Raw genomic sequence first — 14,221 nt, 5'->3', positions numbered from 1 at the left:
ATAGCGAGTGGTCTTTCCGATATTCATGTGAATAGTGGGCATTTTACTACTACGAAGGCAAGCACAGCAGTGAAGCTTTTTCGAGATGCACCTCCTGCCATTCGCTGCCTAATCGAAAAAGGAGTCCTGCCTCAAAGGGCAGGAACAACTGCGTGATTTTTTTATCTATTGCGGAAATGGTGCCGCCTAATATCATCCCGACACCCTGTGCTTGCTCTTAGCAAAGGTTTTAATGACAAATACAGAGAAGTTGCACAATTTTTTATGGGGTTTTACGTGCCAAAACCACTTTCTGATTATGAGGCACGCCGTAGTGGAGGACTCCGGAAATTTCGACCACCTGGGGATCTTTAACGTGCACCTAAATCTAAGTACACGGGTGTTTTGCCCTTTCGTCCCCATCGAAATGCGGCCGCCATGGCCAGGATTCGATCCCGCGACGTCGTGCTCAGCAGCACAACACCATAGCCACTGAGCAACCACGGCGGGTGGAAGTTGTACAAGTGATTGGCCTTGCTGACGACACAGTGCGGCATATGAAGATGTGGACTACATCACACTGGAAGCCCTCTCAAGCAGACCTTCTGATTTCCACATCGGTTGGGCTGAGCCTCTCTGAAGAGTTTCTGGATAAGCACAGATACAGGTAAGTCCTGACTGGCCGCTTAGTTCAAGACTGCATTGAGAACATCTCTGTTTTTCTACTAAGGAAACGTGTTCTAACAGCATATGGTGTAAAATGTGCCCTGAAGCTCAAGTGTGTTGGACAATTTTGCCCATTCCCAAGTCAACAAGCTATGACGTGGATGACAGTTTCTATCTTGCTGACCTTCCTGGCCCTACCCTCAAGGACAAACCAGCAGAGTTTGCAGATGATGACGAAAAGCTGCAGGACTTGCTTGAATATGTCAGAGATGTAGAGCGTGATATTCTAGCCTACCTTGGAGGCTTTCTTGTCAAAGCGCCTCTTAAGGTAGCACGAGACTGTCAGCCTTGTAGAAAAGCATTAGTTGGAAATGGTGATGGTGATTACAACACTCTAATTGACCTAAAATGGTCTGTTTAAGGTGCTCATAATCTTCTTTGGCCGAGAAACGTTGTCATGAGTGTTCTTTTGGAGTACGAAGAGCGCTTGAAAGGTTTCGTCACAGCTGATAATACTCTAGATTTGAAAACACCGCACAGATCAATTTGCAACTTTCTTGAAACAAACGTGGATGCATTTTTGTAGCATGTGATCAACACCAAGAAAAGGCGGGAAAGATGTTCCTGGAGAAGTATGTGCGCTCACGCCTAAGAATGCATCTGCGACAACAAAGGGCATGAAGTATTGCAGGACACTCAACTAAAACATGTGGGTGAGTAAGTCTTGAGTAAAGTGTATATATAATGACGACATACAGCTGTGGCCGCACAGCTGTTTATACAGCTGTGGCCGCACAAAAGTTCCCCGCGTACGTGGGAATAAGACCTTGTTTACAGAAATAGCGACACACTGAAATCATCTGCGAAGTTGGATTACGTGGTGAGAAAATGACGGTTTTTTCATTAAGAAAGCCTTTCATAAAACATTTTGTTCCAAACGATGATTTGCGTGGTCGTCGGGAGCAGTATTTTGCGCAACAATGTTATCGAACAGTAGCAAGTTTTAGAAAAACCGAAGCGTTTTGCGACGTTAACGTACATCGAGATTAAGTTGTACTGCATGTTGTTTGCGCGCATGCGCACATGATGCTGCGAAAAAGAAAATATTTTTGGTGGCACGACCACAAAAACAAAGGCGAGCAGCTTAAGGCGAGGTACGACCCCGTCATGTGCGATTATATAACGCACATATGTGCGGGAAATTGGCGTCGTAGGCTCAAATCCGCGGTGCAAAAGCCGCGAAGGCTTACGACACTGCGGTCACGGCATTAAAAATATCAATCTTCATGTTTTAGAGAGTGCAGTGCTAGCTCTGCCCGCTAACAAAGTCCCTTACCGGCATTAACCCGCAAATGAGAATCTATGGCGGCCCGCCAAGTTTACCGGCACGTGACTGTAGGAATGGCAGTTGGGTTGCCTGTCAAATCTGGCGGCCACTAGTGGCGTCACTGATGCAGATCTAACCACCCTAAAACCGGGCGGAGGCGTGTGTGTATGAAGGCTCCCTAGTGTAGCTGTCCTTTTCACGAGGGGGCAGCACTATCTGACTGCATAAATGAGGACCACAGCAAGATGTTCAGCAGAACACTATGAAAGAGTTAGTTAGCCGAGAAAATGATCATCATCATCAGCTCAAGTCCCCCATTATGACGAATAATTCTTAACTGAATCGCCCTTTGCCCGAAAATCAGGGGGGGGGAGGGGTGCTGGTCAATTTCTGTTCTGCTGAAGAAGCATCTTTTGTCGCTCAGTCGGCCTGATCAGTGTAGTTGCACCAGGACCCGTTGAACTCCGGCAGGTCTTGAGCTTGAATAAGGCGTCATTACTAGCCTGAAAAATGAAGTTGGCTTGGTAAGAGATTATGACCGAGCACCACGTATGAGGACCCAAAACCGAAGCTCTGCTAACTGAAAGTGTTAGTGGCGCGTTTTGTGCAATCAATATGTAATACGTAAGCGATAGCAAGTTCACGCATCATCTGATTCAGCTGCGACATAAAAAAAGATCGTGAAATGGCGCATTAAGGCCAGAATACATGAGGCGAACTTTCACGACGAAGTTCGGGCGGCAGAAAAGCTGCCGCGGCGCGACGCCGTATGTTCGTCGGGCTGCGCTACATGGAGCGAAGACACGGCGGCCGCCGGCGGCGATTCGCGGCGTTGTTATCAGTGTGGCTAGACGAGGCAAATGCGCTGCAGTGAAACACATGACACACACAAAAAAACTTTAACGACAACTATTATCGCTTTTGAATTGCAGAACACTCTAAAACGCGCAAAATTTTGTTTAGAAATGATTTCTAGTATTTTTTATGTGTTTGAGGCATTCATGTGCCAATGTAGTTTAAAGAAAGCGGCGAGGCTATGCGTTGTGGCAACACTGGGCGGGAAGCCTAGTCGGAAGTCGGGGCGGATAGTGAGGCCTGACTGGCTCGCTTTGGGGCGCCGCTCGTTTGCCGCTTCCGGTATCGTCGACGCCCGACGAACTTTTCTGCGCCAGCTAGATCGGCGGCGAACGACGATTTCTCCGCCGCCGCGCGTCGCGCGTACGCCGCCGGGCGTCGAACGCCGACTATTCGTCGCATATTCGCTCCATGTATTCTGGCCTGCAAAAGGTAACGAACGTCGACTAAGACTTATCGCAAAAAATAAATGAAGAAAAACAAAAACGGCATCATATGATACTAAGAATAAATGACGTTGGTTCGCTCAAACGCATTTTCTTGGCGTTAGCGCCGACAACGAATCGGCGAAGCAAGTACGAAGCACATGCTCTATAGATGTTGGCTGCCCTTCAATTAGATCCGGTAGCTGAGCTTTGATCCTGCGATGAAATTCGCATTTTAGAGCTTTGTTCGCATGCATGTTTTGTGCAGTCGTCCCACGTTTTCTTCCTTTTCATTCTTCTTGTATCTATACAGCATGTCATTACGCTTTTCCCAACGAGGAAGCGAATGCTAAACACCCATATCTGCTTGTAGAAATCATCAAATAAAAAAAAAGGCAGCTCTTATTTTTTAACCTAGAGTATCAGCACGCAAGAAATCGTGAAAATGAGGTCACTACGAATAATCTCTGCGATCAAAAAATAACGAAACAGAAAAAAGGAATACTGCCGAACATGACCAATCACCTTCCCTCCTCTCCCCATTTCGCACACGTGTAAAAAAGGGGCAGAAAAGGAGCCCGGGCTGAAACAGTTTCTTGGGTCCAGCAAGAAGAGGCGCCAATCGTCGTCGGCGATTAGAGGCCCGTGTGCGAGATCTGCGCGCCGGAATACAACGCGCACACGGCCAGCAGTGCCCGGCGGCCTTTTCAGCCGAATAGAAAGCGCTCATGAACGAGGAGATGCTCGAGGGCGCGCTGGCCACAAGAAGCAGGACCGCCGGCATCGATCACTCGCGCGTGGCCGCACCGCGGCTCCTCGAAAATGAATTTCTCACACCGCACTTGCACGGTGTGGCCTGGGGCCGCAGCCACCTGGATCTCTTACGCAAAGCCCGCGCGCATAATTCCGCGAGCAGCACACACCGACGAAGGAAATTTCTCCGCTCGTTACGGCGGAATTTTTTAACTGTCTACGCTCTTCTCGTCCCTCCGATCCAATTGATGACGGCCATTCGCAAGCAGCTGTCATGTTGGCCGGTTGCACCTAAAGCGCTAATATAACGAACGATGCGCAGATCGGCGAGGCGCACGAGTTCGCTAATCATAAGCGTTGAAGCACATGCCACAATTTATAGTGCAGCGCTGTTTTTCGTATCAAATGCTACATATGTTAAGTCGATTGTTGCTTTTGGCTGAAGAATATCGCTCATTATTTTGTTGGTATCAGTTCCTCCCACTCTTAAGTTTCCCTTTTGCTGCCAAGCTTCGTTTTATAGTTTTACTCTTTGCATTTCACTGTATTCCACCAAACGCGGCATTACAATACATGAGAAATCATCTGCGGCAATAATAGCTAGGTTTTAGACATCTAGCATTTACTGATAGATGTCTGCATGCAAGTAGAAAACATTTAAAGTAGAAAACACACGCACCGCTATGAAATCGAAGCAATTAAGTATACTTTAGCGTCGACAAATCCCTACATTTTAATAACTTTCACGAGGAAATTAACGCGCGAGAAGTTGTTAGTGGTCTAGGTTTAAATACGAAAGAAGGGAGAATCGATGGGTTTCCTCGTGTCGTCTGCAAAGTTTTCGGTGGATCGACTGCATGAGTTAGATCAGCGATACTGTTCTCCCTTAGGCATTTTAGCAAGTTGTTACAGAACTGATCTTCTGCGGCCAAAAACAAGAAGCCACCTTTGGTAGCAGCTAGTGGAGTAAAGCAATTTTTTGGGCTAGTTGCTATAGCATTCCGTGACGGCAGGCTTTTGCGCACAAAGAAGGGGACAGCCACAACAGACGAGACAGGCACAAGCACAAACTTTCAACTGAATTTTTATTGGCCGGGTGAAATCTCATGCACGGACGTAGGTATGACGTGCGTCCGTTTGGTACCAAGAAAAGAAGAAAACAACGGAGAACCTTTAAACAAGCAAGTCAATTCGAGGAACAGTGACACGTAAGGCAAGCATCGAAAAACCTTGCTGTGCCCAACCCGAGGAAGAGCAATGCTAGTTTATAGCCGCGGACCTTGCGAAAGATGTATGTCTTTCCATGGCATAGCTCGATGCGCCCGGATTTGCAGCAGACGGACTGTGACTGGCAGAACTGGTTTCAATCCCTGGCAGCTAGCTTAGTGCACTCCAGCTTCTTTCAGTGGCACCCGTAGATAACAGAGAGAGAGAGAGAGAGAGAAACAGAGGAGGGGAAAGGCAGGGAAGTTAACCATACGCACGTCCGGTTTGGTACCCTGCATTGGAAAAGAGGGGATCTAGGGAGAAAAAGAGAAAGGAATTAATACCGCGCAAACTTGAAAATGTGCACCAAGTCTATAAACGGTCGCAGAGACCTGTCGACTTGAGCTACTGCAGTATTGCTCTGATTGCTTTCTATGCCATGGACGCACGCAGCCATGGTCCCAGGATTTTCGTTTCTGAATTTTTCTTGAGTCCAGCCGGTTTAATGCTGTCCGGAGAGGTTGACGCTCGATGGACGTTGCTGTGCTTTCGCAAGAGTCACACATGAGCGTGTCCCCCATTCCGATGCGCAATGAGTAGGCCAATGATCAAAGGGCTTTTGTTATCAATGTGATCTTTCGGTCTCGAGAGACTGATAGTTAGTGTGACGTACAAATGAGAATAAGAAATACCTGCGAAGACGCGAAACTTGCTGTTGATGCTCCTTCCATATCATTATCAAGGTGATGCACTGTCTGTACGAGCTTGCGACAGGCAATGCAGTTGGCTTTCAATCAAGTTATTTGAGAGCGCTGCTTTATGATGCAGGTGGGAGCGCAGTCAAATGGTTTTTTCATATTTCGTGAAGTTTTTTTGTATCTCGGAAAAGATATTACGCAATTAGTACGTCGCTGAAAACATCACATTTACATGTCATTTAGGGGTACCTACAAATGCCTCATCGACAGTTTGACAATTAGGACAGTACTTCTCGAATTAGATAACTTACTACAATTGCTAAATTAAATCTCAATAACGGAAGAATTACTGACGGCTACTTCACTGTACCGGAAACAATAAGCACTAGGTTTTCCTCGAGTAACGCAACTGCTCTTTCTTTAAGTCTAGGTGCATGATAATTGGGGAACACTGTATAATTCGCTCAGTAACCGAAATGAGGCCAAGCCGGATTCACTCGAAATCAGAATCAACAGCAGTCATGCACAGGAGCGCTTATTGCGAACTCACAAGAAAAGAGAGAGAGAGAGAGACTGCAGTTTCGCAGGAAAGGTGAAGCACTATTAGTGATAGCCAAGTATGCGACATTTACACGAAGGAAGATTATACCACCGAGAGGAGTCGGGCTGTGAAATTGAACTGTTGTCTACTACGAGGTCATTTATGTGTTCATGTGTAACGCCGTCACTTCAGCGCTCAATCCTTCGAGGTCACACGAAGTTTCTTGTCCAAGACATATATATACATATATATATATATATATATATATATATATATATATATATATATATATATATATATATATATATATATATATATATATATATATATATATATATATATATATATAGACGAGAAGGAAACTTATGGAGGGATAAATATGACTAGGATAGCGCACGGCAGACATTGGCAGCTCCTTACCGGAAGCTTAACATTATCATTGAAAAGGAAGGTATACAATCAGTGCATTTTTACCGGTGCTGACATATGGGGCAGAGACTTGGAGACTGACAAAGCAGCTTGAGAACAAGTTAAAGGGACACTAAAGGTTACCAGAAAGTCAAGTTAAAGTGATAAAGCAATGCTCTAGAACGTCTAAGGCGTCAATATAATTGCGAACAGAGTTTTAGTAACTGAGAAATTGTGGTAAATGCAGGACACGATTTGAAACCCCCCAGCTACATTCCGGTACTCGCCCGATGACGAAAGCACTCCTCATCATAATATATGTCACTAGTACTCAACTACTTGTATTAAAAATATCATTTCATTAGATTATAAGACGAAAGAAAATGCTACTTGTCTACTTCTATTCGATTGTAAGAAAAAAAAAACATTTTGACGTTACCCTTGAGTAGTATGGGTGATCGAAAGGTTTCGTTTTCGCTCGACTCTGCGCGCTCGACTTCGCGCTGCGCGCGCTTTGAAGTTTCAGTTGTTTCTTTATCGCGTGGTGCTGCGGTGGTCCTGCTGGCTCGCGAAACTTGCATTTGGAACAAGCAGCGAGAATGCCACGTCCATGTGATGTCGTGGGATGCGCGAACGGTCTGCGGAACTTGGCCAAAGGCAGATGCAGCGGCGAATCCAACGTTACTTATCACTGTGTGCCAACGAGTGAACCTCTCCGTTCAAAGTGGTTAAGTGCCGTACCTCTGTCTCAGCGCGCTGGCAAAGAGCCGAAAAATCACGTAGTGTGCTCGCTGCACTTTCGTCTAGAGGATTACGAGTTCAACGCCGACTTACTGAAGTCGCGTGAAGTGCCTTTCAAAGCGGGCCGTCGTCGTAGTAGTACGCAACGACGCCGGCAGCGCGAGCCCTCAACAGCACCTCACGTTCATCAGTGCTTAAATCGCTGAATTCGAGCCCAGCATCGCGAGCTAATGTGTCGTTGTCAGGGTCATCCATTGCAACGAGCGTCGAAGTTGGCGTCATAAAATAAAGAACCAGCTTATCGTCGTGCGCTTTCCATTCCGCTAGCCACCATATAGTTCCGCTTTCGCGCTGCTGTCGGCTCTGTCTTGGCTATGTTTCTGGCCGCGCGTTTGCGTTTTGTGCAGAAAAGCCGTAGCGCCGTCTGTGGGAGCCGTTTTGCGGGAACCGACGGCGCAACGTCACTATGAGACCATGACGTCAATACCCCTCGATCGGAGGGCGGGTGCTTTGAACTGCGCTAGAGGTACGCGGACGATTCAGAACGCATTTCCTCTTAAAATAAGTCTCTTCTTCGCACGAAACAAGCGTTTCGAGGTTTCTGGGATGGTATTTCAACAATCCACGTTGACTTAATATTAACCATTAGTGTCCCTTTAGGGACCGTGCAAAGAGCGATGGAACGAAGAATGCTAGGCAGAACCTTGAGAGACAGAAAGATAGCTGTTTGGATCAGAGAGAAAACGGGTATAGCCGATACTCTAATTGACATTAAGAGAAAAAAATGGCGCTGGGCAGGTCATTTAATGCACAAGTTAGATAACCGTTGAACCATTAGGGCTACAGAATGGATACCAAGAGGAGGGAAGTGCAGTAGAGGAATGCAGAAGACTGGGTGGCGCGATGAAATTAGGAAATTCGCGGGTGCTAGTTGGAATCGGTTGGCTCAGGACACGGGTAATTGGAGATCACGGGAGAGGTGTTCGTTCTGCAATGGACATAAAATAGGCTGATTATACATATATATATATATATATATATATATATATATATATATATATATATATATATATATATATATATATATATATATATATATATATATATATATATATATATATATATATATATATATATATACATATATATATATATATAGGGTTGAAAAAGCTAGTCGCACCCCCTACCCCCCCCCCCCCCCACGGGAAAATGAAAGCTCTCCGCCTATGCACTACAAGCACAGTTTCAACAGCAAGCTCGTGCGCCCCTTTAACGGTGAATCAGGCTGCACACATTGCCGCCTAGATGGCGCTTTTTTATACTCTGGCAACGTTGTCTCAGATCGTGTGAATATGCATCAACGCGTGCAAGAAAAGGACGATTATCTTGTTCGGTGAAGAATAAAACAACGACGCCGATGTTGTAGAAGCGTCGTTTATGAGATTGCATTTGGAGAAGGGGGTGGGAGGGAGGGGCAGGGTATTGAAAGTAATTTTGTTAAGCATCCTCCATATTTTTACCTGTCCCTACAATATTTTGCCAAACAGTTATAACCTCTTGAACCTTTTGAACGTTTTCATACCGGCGATTGAACGAGGTTGCGTGACCGACCGCCACTAGCTGGAAGCATTACAGAGACAAGTGGCGACCAACAGAGAGTGACACATGGTGACCGATGTTCACATTGGCGGGCGGGATCTGCCCGGTACCACACGGAAATATCTTGCGATTGGTGCCTTTCCCGTCTGCTTGCATCGCTATCGCCACTTAATATAACCATCAAGGTATTCCGGCGTCGTGCCCCTGTGACGCTGATTGGTTCAACAACTTTGCGACTCCAGTCGCGGATCTGAGGAAGTGGTCACTGAGCGACTTCACGAAAGTGATTGCTCTTCGACCAAAGCGACCATTTGACACCATTGTTTCTCGACTAACTTGGCCAGGCGACCCTGCCACTCGCCGGTTTGAATTCCGTCTAAGAGAGACTTCGTTAATATAGGCATAGGTTCAACGTTTCCTTTCGCAATGCTTTGCTTCCAAATTTTATAAGTTTAAACATTCGCAAGAGTTTCTTGCACATTTGAAAACTTTTTTTCATCATTTTCATCAGCCTATTCATGCCCGCACAATATTCATGGAAAAATATTACTCAACTGCAACCTCAGAGTGGCCAATTCCTGTTCTGGCCAGGGATCACATACCGACATGGTGGGTATTTGTATGTGCCTTCTGCGCAAGACAAATACGCCTGATTATCGAGAATGCACGCTTGGCAAGCAGTGAAGTTGTGCGGCCTCAATGCTACTTTAGTAGCGATGGCAGCCATGCATCTGAGTGAATTACGAGCAAGATGATAAATCAGCAGTCGTCCGTAAGAGCGGAAATACTGGGCCCGTATTCACAAAACACTCTTACGTTTCGTAATAGTTCGTAAGGGCAAATTTTAACCAATCCTGATAGTATACATGTTATTAGGGAAGGCGGCAAGCCAATGACTTAGCATACATAGAAACGAAAAGCTTTGTGATTTCGACCATCTTTATTTTCTTTCGAACACCCACTGCCTCGATACTACATACCACGTTGCCCGTATTCATCGCGCCTCGTTGAGTTCGATTTTCTTTTCACCTCTATTCGTCGGCGCCTCTGAGGGCCTTAATTGTCGTCGAAGAGATTGCAGGCGCTCGCTTTTATATTTGTTTTTTGACGCGCACTCCTTCACTATTTAAGAAGAGAAACTTTCGGTAAACAGCATTCTTCGACTATTATCGCCAACAACAAAAAGACGTATTCCCAGAGCTTTGCATGATTAGCGGCGGCGCGGACGATGAGGCCGTGCCACACTTGTTCATGCGCCTGCGAGTGGGCGATGCACGCGCGAAGCGCGCCGTGCCGCGGTAATGGTGCGCGCACGTAAGCAGTCGGCGCTCTTCTCGCGATCTCGGCGCCCTTTCCTCCCGCGTAGAAGAGGTGCCCGCAGAAAGGTCGTCAAGCGGAGCCGGCCACCGCTCATTGAGGCTTGGCACGCCACGTCGGCCGAGGGCACGCGTCGCGGCGGCGCACTTGCTGTAGGCGGCAGCACTCCGGCAAAGCACTACGCCCGGCGTTCCGTCTGGCAGAACGCGGCAAATCTGCGCAGAGGAGAATCACTGTAGAGAACCGCGCAAGCCTCTGGACTCGCGCGCAAGAGCCTCCATATTTCATGCGCCTCTCTCTGTCTCTCTTTGTGTCTTTAAACCTCCTAAGTGCGACGTTTTAAGCATTTCAAATTCTCGGGCGCGCTTTTGACGAGCACAGAAACACATTCGGGTGGCCGCGCGGCCTTTCGCCTCACCTTCAGCGCTCTGTAACGCGCCGCGCGGAGTTCCTCGCACTCAACCGCCGCCTTCGTTCGGCTGCTTCTGCGCGCGTCTATTGCGAGGCAAATTGGCTCTCCTGCGAGCTGTCATCGCCAGCCAGGGCGAAAGGAAAAGAGATGGGTGCACAGCCAGGAGTGCGCAGTCACGCAGCTGATTGGCGTTTTACTTTAAAAACACGTTTTTATTTGCTGAAAGCTTGCTGCACCTTCGCTCTCATACAACGCAGGTGAAACCAGCGGTGGACACCGAGCAAAGGGTATTCGGTAGAAACGCTGACCTTCTATCATATTGCTTCGCCCTGTCGCTTCGGCTTTTCCAGATGATGTGTGACCTTGAAACAGCTCGGCCGGCATTTCACCGTGTTACTCCACTCAGACGCCAACTCGAGACGGAGTCCGTAAGCACTAGCCTGTGTGTTTATGTATGAAAATATAACATTTACTGAACGCCTCACTGCTTCAGGTAAGCAGAACAGCCTAGCCGAAGACCAGCCATCTTTACCAACAACTAGTTTATTCGTTCATTCGTCATATACTCGAAAGTAGGCTCGAAGCTACAAAGAAAACCTGCACAGGTTTCTCTGCGGAAAAAAAGCTTCGCAGTTGCGGAAAAAATTGTCCCGATCCGGGATTCGAACCTGGCACCTTGTGTACCCGCATGTCCTTGAGAGGTACTGGCGACATTCGACATTTATTCAGCGATAATATCACTTTACAGCAAAAGTAGTCTTGGAAAGAAAATAACTGAACGGGCAAGCGCTACTTATTTCGTGGCTTGAGTTTAACGATTCTTAAAGCAGATTCTGGGATCTTACGCTCCAAAACCACGATCTTTATGAGGCACGCCGTAGTGGGAGACACCGGGTTAAATTTGGCCACCTAGGGTTTTTTAATGAGCACCTAAATCTAACTACAAAAGGGATTTTGCATTTCGCCCAATCAAAATACGGCCACCGCTGTCGGAATTGAACCTGCGTCCTCGAGCTTAGCAGGGCAACGCCATTGCAACGAAGCGACCGCGGCGGGCATTAACGATTCCTCTAAACGCCCCTTTCCTACTTTGTTGTAATTTACACAATGTACAGAGTCATCCACAATTAAGGCAAACACGACAGTAGTACGTATAACGTACTACTGGCGCAAACTCTGCGTGTATCCTTGGTTTGGTCCGTGTCTTTTACGCGCAACGTTATGCGTCCTAATGGCATCAGCAGGCTCATATAGCAATCTTAGTGAATCCCACTATTATACCTCCTCCCCCCCAAGACAGTATGACTTGAGAATTTTCTCTTCGCGGGGTAGACGTGCCTCATACATTTCGTATTATGGGGATATATAATAACGAAAAAAAAACATGCTGATAGATTTTAGGTATGGTATGGTATGATGAACTTTATTCAGGTCCTGAAGATCAACGCTTAGGTTGACGTAGGCGACTCCCACGTCGGGACAGTAAAGTTGAACGTTACCGCCGTATCGTGCGCATTGTGGACGGCCTGTACTTGATCTAAAAGAATTCCACTGTGAAGTACTCGTTGCCATTTTTTTTCCACCTGAAATCTATCCTTAGTGTGACAAGGATAGATTTCAGGGGAAAGAAAATAAGTTCTAGAGTTTTACATGCCAAATCACGATCTGATGATGAGGCACGCCGTAATGAGGGACTCCGAATTAATTTTGACCACCTGGGGTTCTTTAACGCGCACCCAATGCACAGGTGTTTTTGCATTTCAACCCCTACGAAATGCGGCCTCCGCAGGCGGGATTCGATCCCGCGCTCTCGAGCTTAGTAGCTCAATGCCACAGCCTCTACGCCACCACGGCGGGTATTTCATGAGAAATTTAAGCTGATATGAGCGCCTGAAAAATAACGCGGTGTTTCCCCTAATAGTTAATGATCCTCTGCATGAACCAATCTCCCCAAGAGCAAGTAGCACTATCTGTAGCCAAAAAAAAAGAAACTAAACACAGATCGTGATGTAACTGGATGATTTGCAAGAGTGATGATACACACTGTGCGTTTATCGACAGCGCAGCTGTCCACAGCACAAGTTGCAGGCCGTGCGAAGGGACAGGCCTCTATATACTTGCGCTAAGTACAAACCAGTGGCTCTGACTCGGCTAACTGCACATTCACAGCGATGCAAACGACACACCCAAAGATTTCAGGGAAACCTCAGATATCCGTTGCTGTTGGGAGAAAGGAGAGCGCACCGGTCTGGAATACCAAGAACTATAGGCAGCTGCACAGGCGGCCACCGCCAGGTCGAGTACGCTGCCCATTGGATGACCTCATCTTCCTGCCGCCACCGATGCACCTGGCTTCACTCGCAGGTGTCATCCTGTTCTTATACCTGCTTTCATGTCGCTTGCTGTCACAGCTGTGTACAACCGGCGTTAGCGACAATATGAAGGTTTCTTGATACATGATGCCGCAGGGTGACTATCCTGTGGTCTCACTTGACGTGTCTCAAGCCAGATTTCTGCCGGACCTTAACAGTTTTAGCGGTTTTAATGCAAGTATTCTTTGACTGAATCGGCCACATTGCGCATGCGCTCTGTCAGGCGGATATTTGGTGCAGCGCCATCGAGAGCAGGCCTGCCTTCGATATCGGCCCAAAGTACCTTCGGGATCGGGTGACGCGTAGCATTCCTTCACACTACATCGCGTGCAGTGTGCACCGGACATGCACGTACATTTATATGTATAGCAGCAACTCTCTCTAAATGCAAGAAAAAAATTGCGAATTCGGGACGCAGAAATTGTCTTTTTGCCGGCAAAGGTTCATAACGGGGAAGGACAAAAGAAACACGGATAACTTCGCGGCCTAATTAATTAAGGTTCATTAATCACCATTTTACTTGCCGACATTACGCGGTTGATGCCAACTAGAGGTTGGTTCATAAAATAATAGCTCATAACGATACAGCTTTTGAAATACATTAAAAAAGAAACATTATTTGAAGGACGCTGGCACGAAGCGTTCCGGCCGACTTGGTGAACGAAACCTATATCGAGAGCGTTTTGGTGTCGGCCGTTCAAATGCATGTCGGCCGACGCCCTCTGGTTTGCTCCATTTAAATTCTCACGCTTTTTTTATTAAAATGAAAATAAAAGAAAGAGAAGTAATCACCCTATAATGATGATGGCTATACTCGTTTTCTCATAGCAGAAGTAACGATATATAAAAATATACGTAGCAGGAAAAAGAAAAGAAACGACGTCACAAGGTCAGAAACCCACAGCGCACAGTCCTATACATC

The 14,221-nt window shown here is 46.8% G+C and overlaps 1 protein-coding gene across 8 annotated transcripts in view; it reads left to right on the top strand.

Moving 5' to 3' along the window:
* Nucleotides 1-1,431: 1,431 nt before the first annotated feature.
* LOC139050864 (uncharacterized) overlaps nucleotides 1,432-14,221 on the top strand; it is a 189,825-nt gene continuing 177,035 nt past the window's right edge. For 3 of the 8 annotated variants that reach the window (XR_011509108.1, XR_011509107.1, XR_011509102.1), the window contains exon 1: nucleotides 1,452-1,525. The gene's annotated coding sequence lies outside the window, so the exon portion shown is untranslated. Of the gene's footprint in view, nucleotides 1,526-14,221 lie in introns of all 8 variants that reach the window. The other 5 variants (XR_011509101.1, XM_070527663.1, XR_011509103.1 and 2 more) reach the window with 4 other exon arrangements.

Source organism: Dermacentor albipictus, chromosome 1, assembly GCF_038994185.2.
Source record: "Dermacentor albipictus isolate Rhodes 1998 colony chromosome 1, USDA_Dalb.pri_finalv2, whole genome shotgun sequence".
NCBI classification, from domain to species: Eukaryota; Metazoa; Arthropoda; class Arachnida; order Ixodida; family Ixodidae; genus Dermacentor; species Dermacentor albipictus.
Note: the sequence above shows the minus strand (reverse complement) of the source record. Positions and strands in the feature narration are given on the sequence as shown.